The 25,809-nt window shown below is 39.5% G+C and overlaps 1 protein-coding gene across 3 annotated transcripts in view; it reads left to right on the top strand.

Annotated features, from left to right (window-relative positions):
* The first annotated feature begins 339 nt into the window (after nucleotides 1-339).
* Nucleotides 340-25,809, top strand: part of STAT5B (signal transducer and activator of transcription 5B) — a 68,110-nt gene continuing 42,640 nt past the window's right edge. The window contains exon 1 of one of the 3 annotated variants that reach the window (XM_070773506.1): nucleotides 340-483. The gene's annotated coding sequence lies outside the window, so the exon portion shown is untranslated. The remainder of the gene's footprint in view (nucleotides 484-25,809) is intronic. The other 2 variants (XR_011562090.1, XM_019981198.2) reach the window with 2 other exon arrangements.

Raw genomic sequence — 25,809 nt, 5'->3', positions numbered from 1 at the left:
CTACCCAAACAAAGCAGCATGTGCTCGCGGCCCGCGAACCCGCCCGGGAGTCGAGCTGCAAAGCGGCTCCAGCACCGCGAAGAGGGGCTGCCAGCGGCGCCGGCGCCCCCGCACTCGCCCAGGACACGCGGAGGGGGTTCCGGGTCCCTCCAGGGTGGCCGCGGAGGTGGGGCGAGGGACCACGGGGCTCGCGAGCGCGCGCCGGGCGGAACCAGGAAGCGGCGCGCGCCGGCGCGGGGCGCGCTCGGGGCTGCGGGCGACGCGCGCGGTCGGGCCTCCGCGCGCGACAGGCGCGCGCGCCCCCGTGGGCCCCGGCGAGAGGAGAATCGTCGGCTGGAGCCGTCACCCCGGGCGGGACCGAGCGCTGGCGACAACGCGCGGCGGCCCGGCCGAGGGAGGGAGCGAGCGAGCGAGCGAGCGAGCGGGCGGGCGAGCCGGAGAGCGGGTAGGAGGCAGCCGCTGGCGCCCGAGGGGCCGAGCGAGGTAGGAACTGCGGGGCCGGTCTGAGGCTTGGGGCCCGCGGAGGGAGGCCGGGGAGCTTGCTCGGGTGGGGCCCCGCGCCCCGGCCGCCCAGACGCCCGGCAGGGCCTCGCCGCCGCCATCGCTCCCTGGGCCGGGAGGGCGGCCGCGGGGACCGCGCACTGGGTGAGGGGAGCCACGCGGGGCGAAGACTGGAGGGCCGCGCGAGGGGCGTCGTGCGGAGGCTGCGGCGGGCCGGGATGGGTAGCGGGCAGAGACCGTGCGTGCGCGGGTGTCTGGGGGGGCTGCTGTTGGCCGCTCACACCTCCGTGGTGCAGTTACCCCCCGCCGGCTCCTCGCGTTTCTCCTTATTTCAGGAGAGGTCTCAGCGACTCCTGAGCGGGTGGGACGAGCACGGCGGGGGGCGGTGGGGCGGGGGGTATTTAGCCAAGCTTCAAGGAACAGCGCCTTATAAGGAGTCCAGACAACAAATACGAGCGTTTCGTTCAGGCTCGGGGGGCAGGGGGGTTGCAGAATCCCCCATCAGGACCCGCCAAGCCCCGGCTGGTGCGTGTGGCGGTGGGAAGCGGCGCGTTCTGGTTTTCTAGCCGGGGATAAGGAGTTTTTTAAAAAGTGCTCCTGGTGTTGGGGGCAGAGATGCAGTGTCGGAAGAGTAGTCCGTTGTGTCACCCCAGCTGGTCTGAGGCTAAAGGAATCTGGCAAGATGGTCAGGCGGATCAAAGAGGAAAAGAAGTTGTGTGGAGCAAGAGGCGTTTGCAGACACTTATAGCCAGCAATGATGGAACAGGCGAAGACTGGAAAACAAGCGCCAGTTTTAGGATGATTAATGCGAACCACAGGAAATTTAGGGGCAAAAAGAGATAGCAGTCCTCTCTTTCCTGAAGAGCCATGCCACATCTTTTTTGTTCTTGTTTTTCTTGTCCCCTCTGATCCTGTCATTGTATTTGATACCGTCGTATCAAGTAAATAGTGCTCAAAGTGGGTGGTAGAATGTTAGAGCTGGAAAGGACCCCCGCGGTAATGCTGCCTTCTTTATTGAACAAATGAGGAAACTGAGGCCAGGTACGTGGAAGGATCGGCCTGCTCCGTTCGCACAGCTGTTTAGAACTTCAGGAACTGAAATGTCGGTCTGAAGTCTCTCAGATCGGTGCTCTTCCCGAAGCATAGAGAAGTAATAGATCTTTCCCTAAACACAGTTTCATAAATTGTCTCTGGAATGCCCTCGGGGAATGCCCCTTGAAAGGGCCAGTGTATCACCTAATTATTAAACTGAGCTTAGGTCCCCTTTTCAGTCTTCAAATGGTGTTTATCGTCCGCTTGTATCTTAGATTTCCAAAGTGGTTGGATAGCTGCCTGGGCCATAATAAGCTTTCAGCTGTTGAGTATATTATCTCAAATAATTTTGTTATCGTTCAGCAAAGATAATAGAACTCTGCCTCTTTGCTCAGCGTTTTTCTGTGATGATTTATTTGTTTACATTTTGTTGATCACATTGTTGGTGTTCATTGACTATGTGTTTTATTTAGCGTGCCTGTCATTTTTAAAATTTCATTCCCTAATACTGTGAACACTAGATCAGTTTTGATAGTGTTACATGGTGGAATTCTATCCCTTGACTTTATTTCAAGGCTTCAGGGTTCTTGTTTGTGTTGGTACCAGTTTCCATCTCTTGGAAGATCACAGTTGTTAGAATTCATAGTGTAAGGGGTAGAAGGGGGCTGCTGATTTTAAGAAAATGTATTATGTGACAGTTTGTGATGTCTGTGGGTTTAACCAAAACAGCACCACACTTTTGGTCAGGTTGGTGTTATCTAGTAGATTACTTGTTTTCTGTAGCCTTTGGAAGATGGAAAATTTAAGCACCTGGTTGAGACACAGGGAGAGAATGGAGAGATCTTTTTTTGAAAAAGCTAAACATTAAAAAAAAAAAAAAAAGTTGATTTCTATCACCAGCAGTTTGGTTATTGCACAACTGGGAGCTAAACTGCACAAAATCTTTGCTGTACACCCAACTAAATAAATTATCCCCTCTTCTCACTAGTCAGGATGCACATGTTTGCCCACAGGCTGTTAATATGAATTGTGTTAAGGTATTTAAGGTGGCTGTGTTTCTTAATCGGGTACTTCATGATATACATGATGGGAGGGGGAGAAAGTGCTATCATTGTTTGGAGTGTTACAACATGAATATTTTGGTCAGCACTTCCTATTGTGCCCCAACTTCTCATTTCATCTTCATTTTCTTGCTCTCGATTGATGTTTTTTAAACAGTTTTATTTACATATGCAAAACCCACATCAGGACTAGTAAAAGGTATCATTTGTTTGTTGCTCTTTGGGTACTTAATGTCAAATTGTTTCAAGTTATATCATTATATTACAGTTATTTCATATCATATTCAAATTATTTGTGATTTGTGTCAGGTTAAGTTTATGTTAATCAGTGTGCTTGTGATAGTTAATTTGACTTATTTTTGTATAGGTAATTGATAGAGGTAGTCTATAGAAAAGGATGATGTTGTAAATAGGTAAGTAATATGCTCAAGATTAAATTGCATGTTGAAGGTAGAAGCCAAGGAAGCTTAACTCTTCTAGTGCCCTACAAACATGTGTATCTCATGAATTTTCATAGATATCTGGATGTTCTGACCGCCAGTGACACGTATTTTCCCCTTTCTATTAGAGTGTAGATTACCTACACTCTAGTGTACATTATTGTGTACATTATTGTGTATTCTATGCGTACAATAGTGTAGTGTACATTATTCCTACAAAAGGAAGCAGAAAACCTCCTGTTTTTTATTAGTTTTTTTGAAACTTATTCTTTGAAAAAGTTATCTGACAGTTCTAGATTACTGAGCTCTTCAGAAAAATATCCTTTTACTGCATAATAAAGTGTCAAAATACTTTGATACTTCTTAATAAAAATAATGTTTAAAATTTTGTTCTAAAGTATCACTGTCTCTGATTTTGTGTGGTATTTAAAGGAAAAGATATTTCTTTAAATCTGTGCTTTGTTAATAGAACCGTTCTAAAATCGGAAGTATTTTTTCCCCTGCCATGTTGGAAATAACAGTTTTGTGCTTATTTCTGGGAATAGGAAAGTCAGATTTAACAATCTAGTTTCCACTCATCAGTTTTTTTGTACATTTAAATCGTGATAACAGCGATTAAAAATGTTTTTACTTTGCTTTCTCTTAATTGTCATGTCCTTGTTTTAATTAAATAGCCTGTTTACATTGGATGTTTTCTTATGAGTGGTGATCCTTTACTAGTAAAAAACCTAAGCCCATTTGGAGAAGATTTTACATATCTAAATCTAGGCTATGTTTACTAATCAAAGAAAGGAGTAATTTATAGGTGTTTGACTTTTAGTTGAAGGAGACCCTCACTTTTAGTGGTTTTAGGGTTTTGGATGACGTTTTATTACTTTTGTTAGTTTTGGTCACACCCATGACTTCCTTGGAAGGTATCTTTGAGGTTTGGTTTCCTTTTTTTTAAATGGTAATATTGGGGTGGGGGTGCTTCCTGTTTGTATTTTCAAAATTAGGTCCACATGGTAACCTTTTGGTAGTGTCACATTTTTATTTTATATGCATAAAGACGAGCATCAGATGTCATGTGGTTTGTCTTTGACCCATCATACTGCCTCATGACAGCTGTACCGAGTACCCAGTTGGAAAGAAAAGACATCCCAGATCTTCCCAGCTCCCTTCAAGGTTTAGCTGCCTTGGAAGAAGTCTTAACAACAACTACCACAACAAAGGTGCAATTAACAGAAAAATGGGGCTGCCCCTTTGTGTTTTCCTGCCAGGTACCTAGAAAACGCAGAGCGCTAAGATAGAGTGAAAATATGTTATGTGTAGCTTTGACTGTCAGAGCTTTCAAGGGGGGGTTGCCATAGCTTTGTATGATATGGAACTCCATCTATCTAGCAGTCACTATACCAGTTTTTCTGACCTCACCTTGAAGTCGTACAGGATGTCATGGAGGAGTTAAATAAGAACAAGGAGAAATTTAGTGTGGTGATGGTAGAACTTTGGAGGAATCACCCTCAATCATAAAATTCTTCCTTGACCCTCCTGGATAACCATTAACGTGGTAGGTCACTTTTAATATAAATGTTGGACTCTGAGTTATATGGAGCGTTGCGGAGAAGAATATCCTTGAAAGAAGTACATATAGTATTGTTTCAGTAGTTGAAGCAAGTGGCCTTTTCCTTGCCTTCAACTAACTTTATTATAAGAAGTGTAATGACTTAATAGACTCCTGATTAAATTGGCATTCAAACATGTTTGCAGTTTAGGGAGTTTCTGTCTTGTAAATTTTCTTTTAGATCACATCACTGAAGGCAGTACTATATTAGCGTGTGGCATGATTATGCATAATGCAGTTTGCCAATAAGGTTGATGAGTGTCTTGACCTCCCATCCCCACCCCCCCACCCAAAGTCAATAAAGAAGTATGAGTTTGTCACATACTGGATATTTTCTTCATTGGGTTTATTCATAATAATTACTTCCATTTCTCATGTATTATAGTACTACTAAGATGAAAAATACTTATATTGATGGAAAATTTTTTGGAAACTAGCTTGCAGAATCCAACACTCATTCTCCATTTGTTCTTCCTTTGGCACTCTGATGAACTCTTCAAAATTGTTTTCCAGATTTATATCTAGTATGAAGAGAAATATCTCCATATTCTGTGCACTACTAGTTTTTTGAGGTGCTTATGCTGACTCATTTTTTAATTTTACTAAGATATAGAGTATGGTTTGAGAGCAATAATGAGATTCTCAGAAAATATGAAAACTTTCCTTTCTGACTACTTAGAGAAGGGTTGGGGAAGACAAGGGGAAATACATCAATGAGCCGATCAATTATTGTTATTTGTTGGGATTAATTTGGTGACTAATATTTTCAATGCCCATCAGGCTAGTAAAAGTGACTTTGGCTTTACCCTGCAATGATCAGGACAAACCCAAGTGTTCTCTAATGTTGCTTGTCTTTTCCTGATAGGGGATTTTCTTTTGCATATGGGAAATCAAGCCGAAGTTACCAGTAACAGCCGCGTCCAAGATCTGTGTATGAAAAAAGAAAACCTCTTTAAAAAAAAAAACTCTTTACCCCTCTGGGCTATAACTCTACTTACCCTGGGCTCATTTGAGAAGGTATACTAATTATTTGCATAATGATCATGATGCTATCTTTAAAAAAGTGATCAGAAAATTAATTTTAAAGTACTTCGAATTATGCCCCAAACCTAAAAGTGAAGACAGTAAAAATAATACCTAACACCATTCACTTAGAGTGCCAAGCAGACACTGTTATAAGCTCTTGGAATGTTTTAACTCATGATCCTCAGAGAGGTGGGTTCTATCCTCAGATGAAAGAGGAAGAAATGGCCACAGAGAAGTTAAGTAATTTGTCCAGGGTCACACTGCTGCTAATGGCAGGGCTGGATCCAGACACAGGCCAAGCTGAATCCAGAAGCTGAATTGTTACCCACTGCACTTGGAAGAAGAGCGGGTAACTGTCACTTTGCAATGAGATGTTTGGTTTCTTTAGAGGTTTATGGTTCTTTGTGTTCCAAAATGGACTTTCTCTTTTTTTAATAGAAAATTTTAAATGTATATTTGGAATTTTTTTTTAAGTTTATGAAGGTGATGGTAGGTGTTTTCCAACTAATTTATATATTCCTGATAGAAATTAGATTAAAGTAGAGAAAGTTTTCATTTTAACTCTTAAGTTGTCCTTTGTTTCCTTTCTTCTGACGTTACCATGTACATCATAGGGGAAGAGCTATAAGCTGTCTCTTTGGCTTCTGTTTACAAACAAAAAGATCTTCTGTGTCAGTGTGGTTTGAGACATGCATGTTTGTTGACTGAGAATGCAAGTATCCATCTCATTTTATTTGCAACTTTATTTTGAAGGGATTTATGGTCCTATTCTTGTTTTAAAGCCAGTAATTGTGGTTTTTGAAATAGAAGGACTTAAGAATTTTAATTTGAGGGGATAGTTTTTAAGCCAGCTGAACTTATTGCATATGTTTCTGGTTTAGTTGTGCAAAGGCCCTTAGAAAGTAGTCTTAGAATGTATCCCTTTTCATATCTGATGCTTATATTAATCTCTCATCTCTTTTTTTAGAGGTGGATTGTAAAGTTAAATCTTGGAGACAGAATTCACAACCCTAAATGTAGTGATTTGAACTTGAGAGATCAAGTCAGGGATGAGAAAAACTTCAGTTCCCTGAGCAGACAGTATGGACTTGTTCAAATAAACAGAGGATGTTAGCTTCCAGGGTTGTCAAACTGTCACCTTTGACCAGGGTTGAATTTTCTTTGAATGTTGACAAAAGTTACAATGTCAGTGGAAAAAGCTTAATGTGAAGTATGTATAACTCAGAATTTCCTTATGTTTGTGTCAGTGAGATCCTACAATTAAAGCTTTTTTTTTTTTTTTTAAGTGTATATATATGTCTGATGAGTTTAAAAAGCTTTCAGTGGGGGTTTCCAGCCTTTAGGTGAGAGTCAATTAGAAAGTTTGTGAAAAACTATTTTGTGTTGTCTAAAATTCAGAGCCTATAGCTGGTAGCAATCAATATGTTTTTATAAAGAGTGGGATTTTAAAAAATCCAAACTGGAAGAAATTTAAAATATCATTGTAGCAAATTATATTTAAAATATCATTGTAGCAGAAAAAAAGAAAAGAAACTGTTGAGTACTTAATTTGTTAGAGTACTAAAAATTAGGATCTATCAGCTTCATGATATAGCATTATATATATATATATTATATATATGTAATATATTCATGGTTTAAACTAGGCAAAAATATTCTCTCAGAAATAATGCTGATTCTATTTTTCCTTTTGTTTCGTGTTTCTAAAAATCATTTGGTCATCTTTTAGGCTTGAAAAAAGTAGCAACCAAGGTATCTACAGAAATATATAGCTCTTTACAGAATGAAACAGTCACTTCAGCCTGTGGGTTTGTGTTTTTAGGATTTGTGATGTTTCTGGTAGAAAGTAAGAGAGAGTGCTGGTCAGAATTGAACTTTGTAGAGTCTTACTCCAGAAGATACAGAAGGTCCAATGCACAGGAATGTAGTGCAAATATTCCTTGTTCTTTTACTGTTATCGTTTCAATTGTGTAATGATATATTAAACCCTGAATGTGAGCATATTTTAAAGATGAGTTTATTCTTCAGTGAGTTTAAACATCAAGTAAAAATACTAATGCATCGTAATGTGTAATAGAGATTGGCCTTCCTCCTTAACTGTTTAAGGTACCAAAGCAAAATAGAAAATGTTTGGCTTCCTGAAGGACATGGCTGCAGTGAACATGCTGAATTGTAATGCAGCATAATCCTTTGATTTTGCAATACCAGAGTAAAATGCCTAATTTTAAAGGAATGGGTCCATAAGATAACTTATTACCTTAATCATGTATTTTAAATTGTGTCCCAGAAATGTGACATCATCAAAATTTATGGTTTTGAAGTTTTATTCCTTAAGTGTAAGAGGTCTAGTTGGGACAGAACATATTCCTGTTATATTGGTAAATTTCAACAGGACAAATATTAAAACAGTAGCTTTTAGGAAATAACTCCTAAAAGAAATATATAGGCCCAGCATAAGAATAGGCACTGAAAAAAGATTTCTTCTGAGTTGTGGGATTCTGGGTGTATGTGTCCACTTTCTAGTAGCTTCCCATTTTTCTACAATAAATAGGTGATAATAAATAAGAACCCTGGAGAAGGAAATGGCAACCCACTACAGTATTCTTGCCTGGAAAATTCCATGGACAGAGAAGCCTGGCATGCTGAAGTCCTTAGGGTCGCAAAAGAGTTGGACAGAATTTAGCAACTAAACAACAACAATAAATAGGAAATACTTTTGTAAACAAGAAAAGAAAGTTATTTTTAACGAATCAGTGAAGAACATGTGAGAGAGCTCTGTAATAATGGAATATTGTTTAGCCATAAAAAGAAGGAAATCCATTCCTTCTTTTTATGTGGATGAACAGTGTAGATGAACCTTGAGGGCATTATGCTAAGTGAAATAAGTCAGACAGAAGAAAATGCTGTCTGACCTCACTTACTTGTGGAATCTACAAAAACTGAACTCCTAGAAACAGCAGACTGGTGGTTGCCAGGCGAGCACAGTGGGGAAATGAATGAGGGTGGTTAAATGGTACAAATTTCCAGTTATTAAGATGAATAAGTTCTTGGGATGTAAATTACAGCATAGTGACTATGTTACTATATACACAATACTATATTGTGTATTTTAAGTTGCTAAGAGAGTAGATTTAAAAGTTCTCACCAAACAAAAATTGTAACTATGTGAGTTGATGATGTGTTAACTAACCTTATGGTGGTAATCATTTTGCAATATATACTTATATCAAATCATTTCATCTACCTCTTAAGTTTGCACAATGTTAGATGTCAGTTATATCTCAATAAAGTTGGGGAAAAAGTTATTTTTAAAATGGCTTCTGTATATTGACTTATCTCAGAATGAGAAACCTGTTTTTATTTTCAGTTATTGTTTCCTTTTTAGGAGCAGAAAAACAAGTAGATTGTGATGTTTGTGTTAAATATTTGGCATGATGATATGATATCTTTTTTTGATGAATGATATTAAAATCATTTCATTGTATTTAATATTCTTAAGAGTTAAAATAACTTGAGGATTGAGTTGTTTCTTATATTTGATGGAGTGCTTCATATTTTTATATATAAGCTGATGGAGAATTATAATACTGTTTATAAATATAATAAGGAAATTATGTTATTTTACATGTGTATATGCCCTACTAGGTTGCCAGTCATTTCATACTGAAGGTACGTGTTTGTGTTTTCAACTTTTGGGGGGAAAATGGTCTTATTTAACTTCTAGTAATGCTGAACATTATTTCAATATATTTTCTGCATTTGCTTTTGTATTGCTTTCTCATTCATGATGATACCTGCAAAGGTTGCTAGGTGTATAGATTTCTTTTTCTTGTAATTCCATTAGTCATGCTTAATGACTTCTCTGTGTTTTTTATGATATTCATTTGGGAATATCTGGTAAAGGAAACCTCTGGTGAAAGACTCTTTTGGGTATATGTCATTGCTAATACAGGAGACTTGTGTTTTGCCTTAATTAAATTTGCATTAAATAGTTTACTTGTAATGAAATCTAGTGTATAAAAGCATTCAACATTTTAAGGTGTTTAAGGAATAAAAATGAAAATAAATTACAGGTTTTAGAATTGTGAAACATAGCTCTCTAGGTCTATCACTTTGCAGCAAATAAAATTACAGCCTTAAAGAAAATATGTTGAGCCCAGCAGAACACCTACATAATTTATGTAAAATTCAACTCAGTAAAAATCTACCTTAACTTAGATTGTACCTTGTAATTTATTATAATGGAATTTCCAACAACAGAATTTTAAGTCAGTTTTGGGAATAATAAAACATAAAAGAGATCATATAGTACCTTTTGGTGTTTTTTAATCCTAAATCCATACGTAGGTAATTCCAATTCATGAAGATAATAATTATTATTATTTTATTTTTATTTTTTAAGTAGAAGTTTTTATTTTATCTTTTTGGCCCTGATGCATGTGGAATCTTAGTAGTTCCTGACCAGAGATCGAACCTGTACCCCCTGTAGTGGAAGCGTGATGTCTTCATCACTGGACCACCAGGGAAATCTGATAGTATTTTGAAGATAATTATCTTTGTGTATTAAAAATAATACTGTAAGTGTATATTGCCCAATATGCCTTCATAAATAAATCCTGTTGATTTTATTACTTTTTTGCTTATCACTTCTTACCTCCTCTGCCTCCTGAAAATATGATAATCTCATTTAATCCAAAATTATGTTTTCCTTCGGTTTCAATTCACTTATAGTTGCTGATTTCCCCTGTAATCTATTTTATCACTATGATATTATTGTGGCCAGTAGATAATCTTTCGTCCCTTAGATATCTGAATCATTTTTACCAAACCATGAGATACTTTAAAAATTACATAAATTGGGGCCTCAAATTTAGTATTATATATCGCATAATACGGCATCTGTAAATTATTGAACATTTTAAAATTAATATATAAAGTGATTTATTGCTTTCTTCATTTAGAACTCATTACTTGATAGTGTTCTAGTCCTTATTTGATTTTGAGAACTTGACTGTCCTCACAAAGATAAGTCTTTTTCTAAGTCCTTAAATCTCAAAGTTATCTCTTTAAAGGAGCTCAAATGGACGTAAGATTCAAATGACTGTGAAGAATAATTACTTCTTTTAAAAGTTAATATTATAATTTTGTTTGAAACTTTCTAATTCACTTTTTGTCTCCTAGCTGCCAGAGAGCTTTTGGGGATTGTGTGTGAGAGTATGTGTGTGTGTTTGAGTATGTGTATGTGTTTCAAATACTTTGAAAGTGTGTAAAGAAATCTATTCCAAAATTTTACGATAATTGGGCTACCAATCAAGGTAAGACTTAGTAAATACTAAGTAAATATTGACTGACTGCTGAGCTCATGCACTGTACAATCACATATGCTTTTGAGGGCAGTTAGACAACAACTTGGCCCATTAAGCGATGTACTCCAATGGTTCTTAACCAGTGGTGGACTAGGGGGCCTTTTGAGGCACTAATGAATCCATGGACTCTCTTCCCAGTAAAATATACACACACACAAAAATTTGCATATGTTTCAAGAGGTTTGTGGACCCAGGTTACAACTCAGCTGTAAACAGCCAGCTCTCAGTTAACACAGGTAATGGAGATGAGAGACTATGGAGAAGAAATAACAAATCCTCCCAAGTTTATTTTTAAAACAAACCTCTAGCGTACCTTGTTATCTGGGAGCTCAAGGGGTACTTGTTTCCCCAGGGAACTAATAGATATCAATATACTTAAACATTTTTAAGATGTGTATTCCATTCTATAACTGTACCATAATTTAGTTAATCCATTAATAATTGATAGCTGTTTCTAGTTTTTCACTTGTATAAACAACACAGTAGTACAGCTCCTTAGGCAGAATGGATTTTTTTCACATTTACTGGACCAACTCCTTAATGTTAAGTTCTAGAAGTGGAGTTGCTGAGTCATTTGATAGTCATAGACAGTACCAGACTGCCCTCCAAAAAGACTACCCTGGTCGACATGCCCACCAGTAACTAGTGCGTGAAAGGGGTGGTCTTTTTCCCACGTCTGCTGGTTACTAAATGTTGGCAACCTTTCTCTCATATTTGTTTGTATTTCTTTGATTTCTACCACGGCTGGACAGTGCTTCACAAGTTTGCTGGCCATTTGGTTTTCTCTCTGTGATTTGCCTCTAAGGAATGATGCTAAAGCTGAAACTCCAGTACTTTGGCCACCTCATGCGAAGAGTTGACTCACTGGAAAAGACTCTGATGCTGGGAGGGATTGGGGGCAGGAGGAGAAGGGGACGCCAGAGGATGAGATGGCTGGATGGCATCACTGACTCAATGGACTTGAGTCTCAGTGAACTCCGGGAGTTGGTGATGGACAGGGAGGCCTGGCGTGCTGCGATTCATGGGGTTGCAAAGAGTTGGACACGACTGAGCGACTGATCTGATCTGATCTGATCTGATAATTAGCCTGTCTTTTGTGTTACAGGTGCTTGAGTTTTCTTCAGAGATCTTTCTGTCTTACATATTACAAATTATTTCCTCCCTGTTTTTTTCTTTTTTTTTGGCTTTCAACTTTGTATACTATTTTTATTGTAGTACAAACTCGTTAAATTTTTTTGTAGTCTAATTTGATAAATCTTTTCTTCTCTCATCTGGCTATTAAGACATACTTAGAAAAACCATACCTAAACCCAAAGATGGTAAAATTTTCATTTGTATTTTCTTTTAGAATATTTTATTGTTCTAATTTTTTTAAATTAATGTATGTATTTCTGGCTGTGCTGGGTCTTCATTGCTGCCAGGCCCTTTCTCTAGTTGTAGAGAGCGGGGCTACTCTCCAGCTGCAGTGCTTGAGTTTCTCATTGTGGTGGCTTCTCTTGTGGAGCATGGACTCGAGGACACACGGGCTTCAGTAGTTGCAGCTCAGCTTAGAGCACAGGCTCAATAATTGTGGCTCACAGGCTTAGTTGCTCCAAGGCATGTGGGATCTTCTCCAATCAGGGATTGAACCTGTATCTCCTGCATTGGCAGGCTGATTCTTTCCCACTGAGCCACCAGGGAAGCCTGGTTCTAATTTTTTTTGCATTAAGTTACTCAGTCCATCTAGAATCTATTTCTGTGTAAGAAGTGAGGTGGGACTGTAGCTTTATTAGTTTTCCTCAAGGTAACAATATTATTTATTGATCATTCACTGTATGCCCAGCACGGAGCTAAGTGTTTCACAAGTGTTAACAGTTTCAACCTAAATCAATTCCAAATCGATTTCTAGTTATCCAGAAAAATCCACCACTTCCCATTAGCTTCCTCTTTTCCCCATTGATAGGAAAGTCCCTCTTAATGTTTACTAAATCCTCTATATGTTCAGATCTGCTTCTTGTCTATCCTGTTCCATAGATTAATGTGGTTCTGAATATATCATGTTGTTTTAATTATTATACCACATTGTTTATTTGGATCACTAAAATTTTTTTTCAGAGAATAAATCAGGTGAGAATTCACATGGACTTCCTTTAGAATGTGCATTGGAATAGGTTTTTAATATGATTCAAAATGAATTTCACATTCTTTGAACAGATGGTGGATAATCACCAGTAGTTTCATTAAAGAATCACTAGATTTAGTCTTCTTAAACATATCTTTTTATAGAGATTATGTAATAGAATGTAATTTTTAAAAACAATATTCTGAATACTTTCAATTCAAATAGTGTCATTTCATGCTAACATTTCAGTAAGTATAGTAAAATTATATATTTTAAAATTTTAATTTAAAACCTTAGGATTGCTTTCAAAATTTTTCCTTCTAAGCAATACATAGAAGCAGAGTTATAATTGTTACTGCTAAGACAAGTATGAACTAGAAAATTGTTAAGAGTTATATAGGAATATGTGAAATATTTTGGTTATAGACAAGAAGCTTGTCCAATATAAATGTAATTTTTTAGAAGTAACCTTTTAAAAAAGCAAAAAGAAACAGGTGAAATCAATTTTAATAACATATATTCTTTAACCCAGTATACCCCAAATATTATTATTTCAACAAGGACCACATACTCACTGCACACTTAATCACTCAGTCATGTCCAGCTCTTTGTGACCTTGGGGATTCTCCAGGCAAGAACACTGGAGTGTGTTGCCATGTCCCCTTCCAGGGGACCTTCCCAACCCAGGCGTCAAACCCAGGTCTCCTGCATTATGGGTGGATTCTTTACCATCTGAGCCACCAGGGAAGCCCAAGAATACTGGAGTTGGTAGCCTATCCCTTCTCCAAGGGAACTTTCCGACCCAGGAATCGAACCAGAGTCTCCTCCATTGCAGGTGGATTCTTTACCAGCTGAGCTAACAGGGAAGCCTGTGTAATCAATATATGAACTAAAGAGGGACTTCTCTGGTGGTCCAGTGGTTAAGAATCTGCCTCCCAATGCAGGGGACCCAAGTTTCATCCCTGGTTGGGGAACTAAGATCCCACATGCCCCGGGGGCAGCTAGTAAAAGCCCACTCACCTCAATGAATACCCAGCACAACCAAGATTAATCAATTAAAAAAATAAACTACTAAGGAAACGTTTTACATTCCTTTTTGCTGCTGAGTCTTCAAAATCTGGTATGTGTTTTACACATACAGCATGTCTGAATTTAGATGCAAAGTTTCTACTAATACTACATGAAGTGTTCAGATTTCACAAAAGTTTTAGTCGATAAAGTAGGTTCACATACTGAGGTCATTCGAATAACCAAACATACTTGAAAGTCTTCCAGTAACCAAGTTGAGCCTCAGTTTTTAAGTTTAACATTTGAGTTGATTAAAAATGAAATAAAAATTTAGTTCCTCAGTCATACTAGCCACATTTGAAGTGCCCCAATAATAGTGTATGTGGCTTGTAGCTGTCATAACTGGACAGTGCAGTTACAGGCCTTCTAAAGAAGTAAAATAAAATACAAGCTGTCTCCTACTTTTAACATCTAGTTTACATATAGCTCACATACAGATAGGGTCTCTTACCCTCAGGGAACTGAAGTCATTGCTCTCCAAGGGAGCAGAATTTACTCTTACCTAAAAAAACATGATACCCCTAAAACTTGCCAACAGACCTCAATCCCAAAACGCACGCAAACTACACAGATGCACTTTTTCTTTTAAACTGCTGCGCTGAGGCCTGGTTGAAGCTTTACCCACATCCCTGGAGGCCCTTTGCTTTGTCGGGATTAGAAGAGCAGTCTTTGCTGGGAGAGGTGTGGCAGACAAGAGTAGAGGGATTCCTTGGTTACTCATGGGATCTCTGACTAGACATCCTAACATCTTTTCCTTCAGAAACAAAATTATGAAAGGTAATTAGGTTTTTTAGGATTGTAAATCAGTTGGGGTTTGGGGGCTTACCTAGGAATTTTTCATCTCTTTCATCCCTTTGTTTCTATGGGAAAATGTTCAATGTCATGAATAACAAATATGCAGATACATTTGGATTATGATTCCATTTGTAATGTGGCCAAGAAGGTGGGGGAAAGAGGTTGGGAGTTGCCTGTTATTTTTATTACAGAAGGTGCGGGGGTCTGGGTGTTGAATTTTGATGCAACAGCCCAAATTGTCTGTTGTCATCTATATGACGTTGCTTACAACTCTGGAACTAAAACAGCCCATACTGTTTTAGATGTAACTCAACTGTCAAAATCACTTTTAGGCAGAGTTGGTTTGTGTTTGGCTTTTTTTTTTTTTCCAGTGTGTGTGTGGTTTTTTATTTTGTGTGTGTGTTGTTTGTTCTTAATTTGTATGCACCGAATCTTAGTTGCAGCACATGGGATCTTTAGTTTTGACACATAGGATCTAGTTCCCTGATTAGGGGTTGAACCTGGGCCCCCTGTGTTGAGAGCTTGGAGTGCTAGCTACTGGGCCACCAAAGAGGTGTGTGTATGTGTTTTAGAAACCAGGTTTGCCTGGAAAAGAATCTTATTTATCTTTTGGTCTTAGTTACTCTTCATGGTGTACATAAAGTTGATGCTTGAAATTTGAGATCTAGTTACAAATGAAATTTTTCCTTTGAAAAGAACCCCCCGCCACCATGTTAGTTTAATCTTAAGACATGTCTTATGTAGGGGAGTAATTTTGAGTTATCATCCTGAGATGGTGATAACTCCACCTATTAACATATGTGGAAGATTGAAGCAACAGCTTCAGATGGCCAACTTGACCCTCCAATCCTCAGGCCTTCCTTCTTAGTTTATCTTAATGGATATTTTTTAGATCCCTGGTTCTAGAAGGAACCTTTGAAGAAATGGATAGAACTGTGCTATTTTGAACATTAGCTGACACCTAAGTCAAATTCAATTGGCTTTTTATTTATTTATTAAATAATTTTTATTTATTTACTGGCTGTTTTTGGCTGTGCTGGTCTTTATTGCTGCGTGGGCTTTTCTGTAGTAGCTGTGAGCGGGAGCTCCCCTCACTTGCAGTGCGAGGGCTTCTCATTGCGGTGGCTTTTCTTGTTGGGAAGCACAGGCTCTAGGACTCTTGGGCTTCAGTAGTTGTGGCTCCCAAGTTGTAGAGTACAGGCTCAATAGTTGTTACGGACAGGCTTAGTTGCTCCCTGGCATGTGGGATCTTCCTGGATCAGGGCTCAAACTCCATGTCTCCTACATTGGCAGGCAGATTCTTTACCGCTGCATTCTCAGTCGTGTCCAACTCCTTGCAACCCTATAGACTAGCCCGCCAGGCTCCTCTGTTCATAGGATTCTCCAAGCAAGAATACTGGAGTGGGTTGCCGTGCCTTCTTCCAGGGGATCAAACCCACGTTTCTGTATTGGCAGGTGGGTTCTTTACCACTAGCACCACCTGGGAAGCCCATTGAGCCAACAGGAAAGCCTGGTTGGCTGTTTAATGTTAAATAAAATACTTGGTAGCTTTTACTCCCAGGCAGCCTTTTGGAAACCTTTAAGTTTAATATGGTGTTCAAAGTAGGTTAATTATAACTCAAAACATCCTGGTATATTTTACTGATTGTAGATTATTCCTCAATAAAATTGAGAATTATTTCCATAAAGGAAAAAAATCCCTTTTTCCCCAAATATAATGTAACCTATTTTAGAATATTTGAAATATTTCCTTAAAGGTGAAGATTTGAGCGTGTACAAAAATCATGGTGTTCCAAGGGGAAATTTGATTCTTTTTGTCTTAAAATTTTTTATATTCATTATATTGAGCAAAAAGATTGTTGTGTTGAGTTGAGAAACAGGGCATTTTCAAATATTTAAAAATATTTTTATTATACCTAGATTTTCACTGTAATAGCATTTGTTATTATAGTAGAATTGTACATATATTTTATTTCTTGGGAAAAAGAAGAAGGCAGATGTTTACAGGCCACCTGCCACCTTGTGCTGCTGTACATTGGTGAGGAGAAACTTGAGTCCTATTGTAAATTTTAAACTCTGTGCTCTGTATTTTTAGTATCTTGTGGAGATTGAATCTGCAAATCGCCGCTGAGAGATAAATGATTTGATTTGATTGTGACAAGCATGCAAATTATTCTCTATATAAAACTGTGTCTCCTGGGAAAAAGCTGGACTAATACCATACTGAAATGACCTTAACAGTGGAATCCTTGATTAGATCCACGATGTTATGTACATACTACAGCTCCATAAAGTTGATCAACTTCCACCAGGGATGAACAGATGTCCTGGCTTTATCAGAAATTGCTTTCCCATTGCCACGCCTTTCACGAAAACCAGTCATCGCCCTTGTTGTCTGATTTTGTTGAGACGCTTTTAAAACTGTTTTTCCCTACCCGGATATTGGTTTGAATGCACAGACTTTGCTATTTACTTATAAGATGTAATGGTAATCAGATATGGTACCCTTCTCCTGAAACAGAAATAAAAAGAGAATTAAAATTAAAAAATAGAAAGCACAGCATAGTCTGTATTTATTTAAACTTTAAAGTGCTTCATATCAGATACTAGAACCTAAGTTCCCTAACAGGCATATCTGTTTTTTTCACTGCTGTATCCTCAGTACCTAGAATAGAACTTGGCATGTAACAGATCCTCAGTAAGTACTGTTCCTATGACTGGGTTGGTCTGCTTACTTTTGTTTATAGCAGGAAGACCCTCATCTCTGATAGTAAAGATTGGTTGATGTTGAAGGTACCGTAATTCCATCTATTAATCTCAATGTTGAGGGTGTCCAGAGAGCTCTTCAACCCTCAGTAGGGCTGAAGTTCTGCCTATTACTCTGGAACAAAGAAAAGAGAGGGGAAAGCCAATTCTCTTTGTTTCCTTTGGATATCAGAGTTTAAGATGGAAGAAATTTGAGTTTACTAGGAAGGAACTGGCTTTTCCCCCTCCATTTAAAAAAATTGTGTTCATATGTGTGTATTACCATTTTAACTATTTTAAAGTGCACTGTTCAGTGACATTAAATATATTCACATCCTCTTACAGCTATCACTATCATCCATCTCCAGAAATGTTTCATCATCCCAAATCTAAATTATACCCATTAAATAATAATTTCCCTATTTCCCCACTCTCCCAGACTCTGGTGACTACCATTCTACTTTCTGTCTATATGAGTTTGACTACTCTAGGTATCTCATGTAAGTGGAATCATGTAATATTTGTCCTTTTGTGTCTGACCTATTTCTTTTTTTTTTTTTTAAATATGACCCCTTTGCTTAGAGACTTGGCAGTTTTTTTCCCCTTGATTTTTTGTTGTTGTTATTAGTTTTTGCTTTGTGCCTAGACCTAGCAAGTGATGCATACACTGTCAGTGTCCAAGACAAGTTAATTCAGCAGCTTGTTTCGTGCCATTAGGGGGTTATTAAAGTTTTGAAGCTTTAATAAGCTGTGATTCCTAATCTGTATGCCTGTAGGCTTAGCTCCTCCAAGTCTTGCTGATAAACCTGCCCTGACAGTGCTACTGGAGATTAGTCTTTCTCCTTGTTTCATAAAGCGAATTGTTCTCCTCCTTATGGCCTGATTATGGACTGGAAAATTACTGGTCCATTGTTGTCGTCGTTTATATGGGCATGAAGACAAACCACACAGGACAACAGCCACGTGAGAAGTTTGATTGCGGCCTCATTAAGAAATTACACGCTCCTACTCACTACTTTTCTCTTTTTCTATTCTCATTATATCCTCCTCCCTCCCTTTCTCCATCCCTTTCCTTCCTTTCTAGTCTGTCATCCCTCCTTAATATCTCTTTCTTCCTTTCTTGTCCATTCTCACTTTCCTGAGTGATTGCCACAGAGACAGTCTGACCTCGTGATCCAAATGTAAGTAGAATGGTTGTGGCTCTCCCTCAGTCTCTCGTGGGGTTCGTGCTTCCTGGTGCACACAGGTTTTGTTTGAGCCCTCTGAGCGTCTCTGGCAGGTATGGGCTTTGATTCTAAACACGGTTTCGCCCCTCCTGCTGTCTTGTTGGGGCTTCTCCTTTGCCCTTGGATGTGGGGTATCTTTTCTTGGTGGGATTCAACATTCTCCTGTCGATGTTTGTTCAGCAGTGAGTTGCGAGTGAGTTCTCACAGGAGAAGATGAGTGCATGCCCTTCTACTCCACCATCTTAGCAGTACTGGTCATAGCAAAAAAACCAAACACCCTCTTCCAACAACACAAGAGACAATTCTACATGTGGACATCACCAGATGGTCAGTACCGAAACCAGATTGATTATATTCTTTGCAGCCGAAGATAGAGAAGCTCTATACAGTCAGCAAAAACAAGACCAGGAGCTGACTGTGGCTCATGTTATGAACTCATTATTGCAAAATTCAGACTTAAGTTGAAGAAAGTAGGGAAAACCACTAGACCATTCAGGTATGACTGAATCAAATCCCTTAGGATTATACAGTGGAAGTGACAAATAGATTCAAGGGATTAGATCTGGTAGACAGAGGGCTTGAAGGACTATGGACAGAGGTTTGTGACATTGTACAGGAGGCAGTGATCAAAACCATCCCCAAGAAAAGGAAATGCAAAAAGACAAAATGGTTATCTGAGGAGGCTTACAAATAGCTGAGAAAAGAAGAGAAGTGAAAGGCAAAGGAGAAAAGGAAAGATATACCCATCTGCATGCAGATTTCCAAAGAATAGCAAGGAGGGATAAGAAAGCCTTCCTAAGTAATCAATGCAAAGAAATAGAGGAAAACAATAGAATGGGAAAGACTAGAGATTTCTTCAATAAAATTAGATACCAAGGGAACATTTCATGCAAAGATGGGCACGATAAAGGACAGAAACAGTATGGACCTAACAGAAGCAAAAGGCATTAAGAAGAGGTGGCAAGAATACACAGAACTATACAAAAAAGATCTTAATGACCCAGATACACGATGGTGTGATCACTTACCTGGAGCCAGACATCCTGGCATGCGAAGTCAAGTGGACCTTAGGAAGCATCACTATGAACAAAGCTAGCTTTCAAATCCTAAAAGATGATGCTGTGAAAGTGCTGCACTCAGTATGCCAGCAAACTTGGAAAACTCAGCAGTGGCCACAGGAGTTTTCATTCCAATCCCAAAGAAAGGCAGTGCCAAAGAATGTTCATATTCCTGCACACTTGTACTCATCTAACACACTAACAAAGTCATGCTCAAAATTCTGCAAGCTAGCCTTCAACAGTATGTGAACTGAGAACTTCCAGATGTTCAAGCTGGATTTAGAAAAGGCAGAGGAACCAGAGATCAAATTGCCAACATCCATTGGATCATAGAAAAAGCAAGAGAATTCCAGAAAGACATCTACTTCTGCTTCATTGACTATGCCAAAGCCTTTGACTGTATGGATCACAACAAACTGTGGAGAATTCTTAAAGAGATGGGAATACCAGACCACCTTATCTGCCTCCTGAGAAATCTGTATGCAGGTCCAGAAGCAAGAGTTAGAACCAGACATGGAACAGTGGACTGGTTCCAAATTGGAAAAGGAGTATTTAACTTATATGCAGAGTACATCATGCAAAATACCAGGCTGGATGAAGCACAAGCTGAAATCCAGATTGCTGGGAGAAATATCAGTAATCTCAGATATGCAGATGACACCACCCTTTTGGCAAAAATGCAAAGAGGAACTAAAGAGCTTCTTGATGAAAGTGAAAGAGGAGAGTGAAAAAGCTGGCTTAAAATTCAGCATTCAAAAACAAAGATCATGGCATCCGGTCCCATCACTTCATGGCAAATAGATGGGGAAACAATGGAAACAGTGACAGACTTTATTTTCTTGGGCTCCAAAATCACTGCAGATGGTGACTGCAGCCATGAAATTTAAAAGACGCTTGCTCCTTAGAAGAAAAGCTATGACAAACCTAGACAGCATATTAAAAAGCAGAGATGTTACTTTGCTGACAAAGTTCTGTCTAGTCAAACCTATGGTTTTTCCAATAATCATGTATTGATGTGAGAGTTGGACTACAAAGAAAGCTGAGCGCCTGATTGCTGCTTTTGAACTGTGGTGTTGGAGAAGGTTCCTGAGAGTCCCTTGGACTGCAAGGAGATCCAACCAGTCAATCCTAAAGAAAATCAGTCCTGAATATTCATTGGAAAGACTGATGCTGAAGCTAAAACTCCAATACTTTGGCCACCTGCTGCAAAGAACTGACTCATTTAAAAAGACCCTGATGCTGGGAAAGATTGAAGGCAGGAGGAGAAGGGGACAACAGAGGATGAGATAGTTGGATGGCATCACCGACTCAATGGACATGAGTTTGAGCAAGCTCCAGAAGTTGGTGATAGACAGGGAAACCTGGCATGCTGCGGTCCATGGGGTTGCATAGAGTCAGACACGACTGAGCAACTGAACTGAACTCCACCAGGTCTATCTGGAGGAACAGGGAAACAGAGGGTTCAGTTCAGTTCGGTTCAATTCAGTTGCTCAGTAGTGTCCGACTCTAATAAGAGAACTAAATTCTTATTTTTTTAGAGGATAGAAAATAACTTGTTGAGAAAAGAGAGAAATACACTGGGAGGTGTGATTAGCAAGAAAGCAAAGAGGAAGAGAGAGGGAGCATCTTGGAGGATGATTTAAAAAATAACCCGTGCATTCGAGATTTCAAGCAGAATCTTAATCCATGGACTGTTTTCCTTGGGACTTGGGGCCACTACTCCCATTTAAGGCAGAGCGAGTAGTGGTGTCAGTCGCTCAGTTGTGTCCAACTCTTAGTGACCCCATAAACTGTAGCCCACCAGGCTTCTCTGTCCATGGGATTCTGCAGGCAAGAATACTGGAGTAGGTTGCCATTCCCTTCTCCAGGGGATCTTCCTGACCCAGGGATTGAACCCAGATCTCCTGCATTGCAGGCAGATTCTTTACCATTTGAGCTACAGGGAATCCCCAAAGGACTGTTCTAGAGCCTCTTAAAACATCAAACATAGAGTTGGTTCTCTCTCTGTATCCCCTGCTCATTGCTCTGGGCAGATCACTTCTGCCTTCTCTGATTCCATTTCTCAGTCTGTAAAATGAAGGATCAGCAGATTCAGAACCATAAGACTTTGAGCCAAAGCCATGAGACTATGAAAGGTATTCTTTAAATTGAGTTTTTATGTTGTCAATAAATGAAGGTGTTAGTATGCTAGAGACAGAAGTATTAACAATGAAAAATTACCCAACGCCCAGACTGGCTCCTGTTGGAGAGGTGGAAATGGTCGTGATGGAATTCAGATAACCTCAGGGCCCTGGGATTTCTGAAGTTCAGAACAGTTAGAGAATCTTCCAATCTTTCCTTCTTAAATGTGAATAGACGTCTATTGCCATTATTGCTTTGTCCCCACTTCTCCCAAATTTAGATCACCAGTATTTATAAAGTTTACCAGTCACAAATAGATTCTTGCATTTCCCATCCCTTTTTATAGGGACCTCTTTCAGTTCAGTATGCTTTTACTGGCACTGACTTTGGTTTTCTTTACAGCAGCAGCTGCTAATTACTGACAGCTTTTGAGCAAGCAGCTTGTCATTTTTGGCAGGGATAGGGACCATCCATAGCAATTCAAGACTATATTTTCATTTGCTAAATTTACTTTGCTACATGAAAATACATCTAGAGTTAAAACATAGTCTGTAGTCAGAGGTGGCTGTATTTGCTGAAACATTTCCCTGAGTTGGCATTTGGTCCTGTAGTTGAAGGACTCTCAGGTGATAAAGCAAAGGTTCAGTGTCTATCAGACCAATGCCATTAGTCCTGAGTCAACCTTCTAATGTTAATGAACATTCTCGATGTAGAAGCTCATCATCTTGTTTTGTCACAATAGTAAATCTCTCTGGATTGCATTTGGTAGTAAGCACGGTAGATACGTTGAGCTTTCCATTTATATTCAGCTTCTTTCTTGAGACATAATTAATAGAAAGAAAGTTTAGTTTGCATAAAGAAGAAGCTTTCTTTGGAATTTCAGCTCATATCATCATGATCACATTTCATGTAATTTTCCTCTTTGAAATCACCTCGAGGAGGTGTTAGCTCTGTTTTATACACTTGTCACGATGTTGATAGAATGGTACAGCTTGCAATTGTATTTACCTTGGTTAGCACCAGTGATGAGTCAAAACCTCCATCACAGTTTCTATAAAGTGTGATTCAGTCCCATTATTCCTGTAATAAGGATTCAAGTTAATGACCTCCGCAGTGTTAAAAATAACATCTCAAAGGAAATAACTGACCTACCATTCTTTCCCCCTAATTTAGGTTCTTTTTGTAACATGGAGGTCTGCCAAAATTATATTTAATTTAAAACACAGTTATTGACTGTCTACCGTGTTCCTAGTACTATGTTGAGGAAATCAAAATGAATGAACGATTCCTGCCCTGGATAACTTACAGTCTAGTAGGTGAATAACAGATAACTCAGAAATGCTTTGGTTCTTATGCCCAGAGTAGGGTAAACTCTAATTCTAGAGAGGTAAAGTGTTCCATCTTTTTTTAAAAATCAGATGCTCAAAATGATAAAAGGCATAAGATACAAGCATTGTGTTGGAGTTTTTGTTGTTGTTGTTGTTTGAGCTAAATATTTTAAAGATTGTATGAAGCTCTCCTTTCATAAGACCCTGGAATTGCCAGGTGCCCCTGTCCCAGATTACCCGGTGTCACAGGAATTCAGATGTGGTCTTCCACATCAGAGCACCTCTCCATGCCTTGGCTTGGTAAACCCCAAATGATCTCCTAAAGGTCAGCTAATATCTACTGGGCACTGTGCACAGTGACGCAGTTATTTCTGCATTTGTTGTGTTAGGTACATAATTATTATAGGAATTTACCATTCACATCATGTCTCTAACTTCAGATGCACATCAGCGTCGGGTAACTTGATGTTTAGTTATCCTGCAAGTAGTTACCAGGATAACTGACTTCAGTATCTTTTACTATCCTATCTTACCCGCTAGAATATTTCACAAGTTGTTTTCACGTCTATAATAGTGATATTGTCCCTTTAATGAGAAATGTTTTCTGCCAGTAGAAAGCCTGAGTTTAGAAGGATCTCTGGTAAATATTGGTAAGAGATAATAATGTAGCTAATGAAAGCCCAGTAAGGAATTTGGGAACAAATAGAATAAAGGTAACCACTCTGCTTCTCATAGGAAATGTCACAGTGTTGCTTCTTTGTTTTATTTATCTATTTATTAGGCTGTGCTGGGTCTTTGCTGCTGTGCGAGCATTTCTCTAGTTGTGGCGAGCGGGGACTACTCTCTAGTTGCAGTACTCAGGCTTCTCATTGCGGTGGCTTCTCTTGTCGCAGAGCTCAAGAGCCACATAGGTTCAAGGACACACAGGTTTCAACAGTTCTGGCTCCCAGGCTCTAGAGTCCGGGCTCAATAGTTATGACGCATGGGCTTAGTTGTTCTGTGGTATGTGGGATCTTCCCGGACCAGGGCTCAAACCCGTGTCTCCTGCATTGGCAGGCATGTTCTTTACCATTGAGCCACTAGGGAAGCCCCACAAAGTTAATTCTGACCACTGGTGGTCAGGATCTAGGTTTAGGCCTCTTTGAAAAATCACCCACCCCCAGCACGATTCTCGTTAATTCTCCCACTCCTTTTTGTAATCTAAAGCTTTTGGCTGATTTCTGATTTGATTGAGAAGAGTGAAGGTGAACCAGCAGATTCCTAATACGGCCTCCTTTGTTTGAAAGCTTGGCATCCTGATGTTCTCAGGCCTTTAGGGAAGGGAGTCCTATTTAAAACATTTTGGAAAAAAAAAAATTGGGAGATTGTCAAATAATTTTTGTTATCCGTGAGTTACACTTTGTTAATTCGATTTGCAGCTTTTATCATAAAACAATGTTAAACCACAGGTATCATAGTCAAGAAAAGCTCACTTGATCAGGTGAAGTTTTTAATAAATAAAGCCCAGGGGTTGAGGGAGAAGGCAATAGCACCCCACTCCAGTACTCTTGCCTGGAGAATCCCGTGGACGGAGGAGCCTGGTAGGCTGCAGTCCATGGGGTCGTGAAGAGTCGGACACGACTGAGTGACTTCCCTTTCACTTTTCACTTTCATGCATTGGAGAAAGAAATGGCAACCCATTCCAGTGTTCTTGCCTAGAGATTCCCAGGGACTGGGAAGCCTGGTGGGCTGCCGTCTATGGGGTCGCACAGAGTCGGACACGACTGAAGTGACTTAGCAGCAACAGCAGCAGCAAGGGTTGAGAGTGTGAGCACTGGAAATGGGCAGCTTAGTGCTGATCCCATCTCCTCCACTTGTGGCAGGACTATGGGCAAATTTTTCACCTCTTAAGCCTGCTTCCTCTTAAATAGAATGGGGATAATGGACTTCCCTGGTGGCTCAGACAGTAAAGAATCCGCCTGCAATGCAGGAGACCATGGTTCTATTCCTGGGTCGGGAAGATCGTCTGGAGAAGGGATAGGCTACCCACTCTAGTATTCTTGGGCTTCCCTTGTGGCTCAACTGGTAAAGAATCTGCCTGCAAAGCAGGAGACCTGGGTTGGGAAGATCCCCTGGAGAAGGGAGTGGCTAAGCACTCCAGTAATCTGGCCTGGAGTATTCAGCGGACTGTATAGTCCGTGGCATTGCAAATAGTCAGACACAACTGAGCGACTTTCTGTAAGCCTGCTTCCTCTTAAATAGAATGGGGATAATAATCCTACTGCCTCATAGGACTGTCATAAGGATTAAATGAGGGTGCATATAACATGCACACCACAATACATGATGTAGTAAGAGCTCC

This window comes from Bos indicus, chromosome 19 (genome assembly GCF_029378745.1).
Source record: "Bos indicus isolate NIAB-ARS_2022 breed Sahiwal x Tharparkar chromosome 19, NIAB-ARS_B.indTharparkar_mat_pri_1.0, whole genome shotgun sequence".
Taxonomy (NCBI): domain Eukaryota; kingdom Metazoa; phylum Chordata; class Mammalia; order Artiodactyla; family Bovidae; genus Bos; species Bos indicus.
This window is presented reverse-complemented; position numbering and strand designations above follow the sequence as displayed.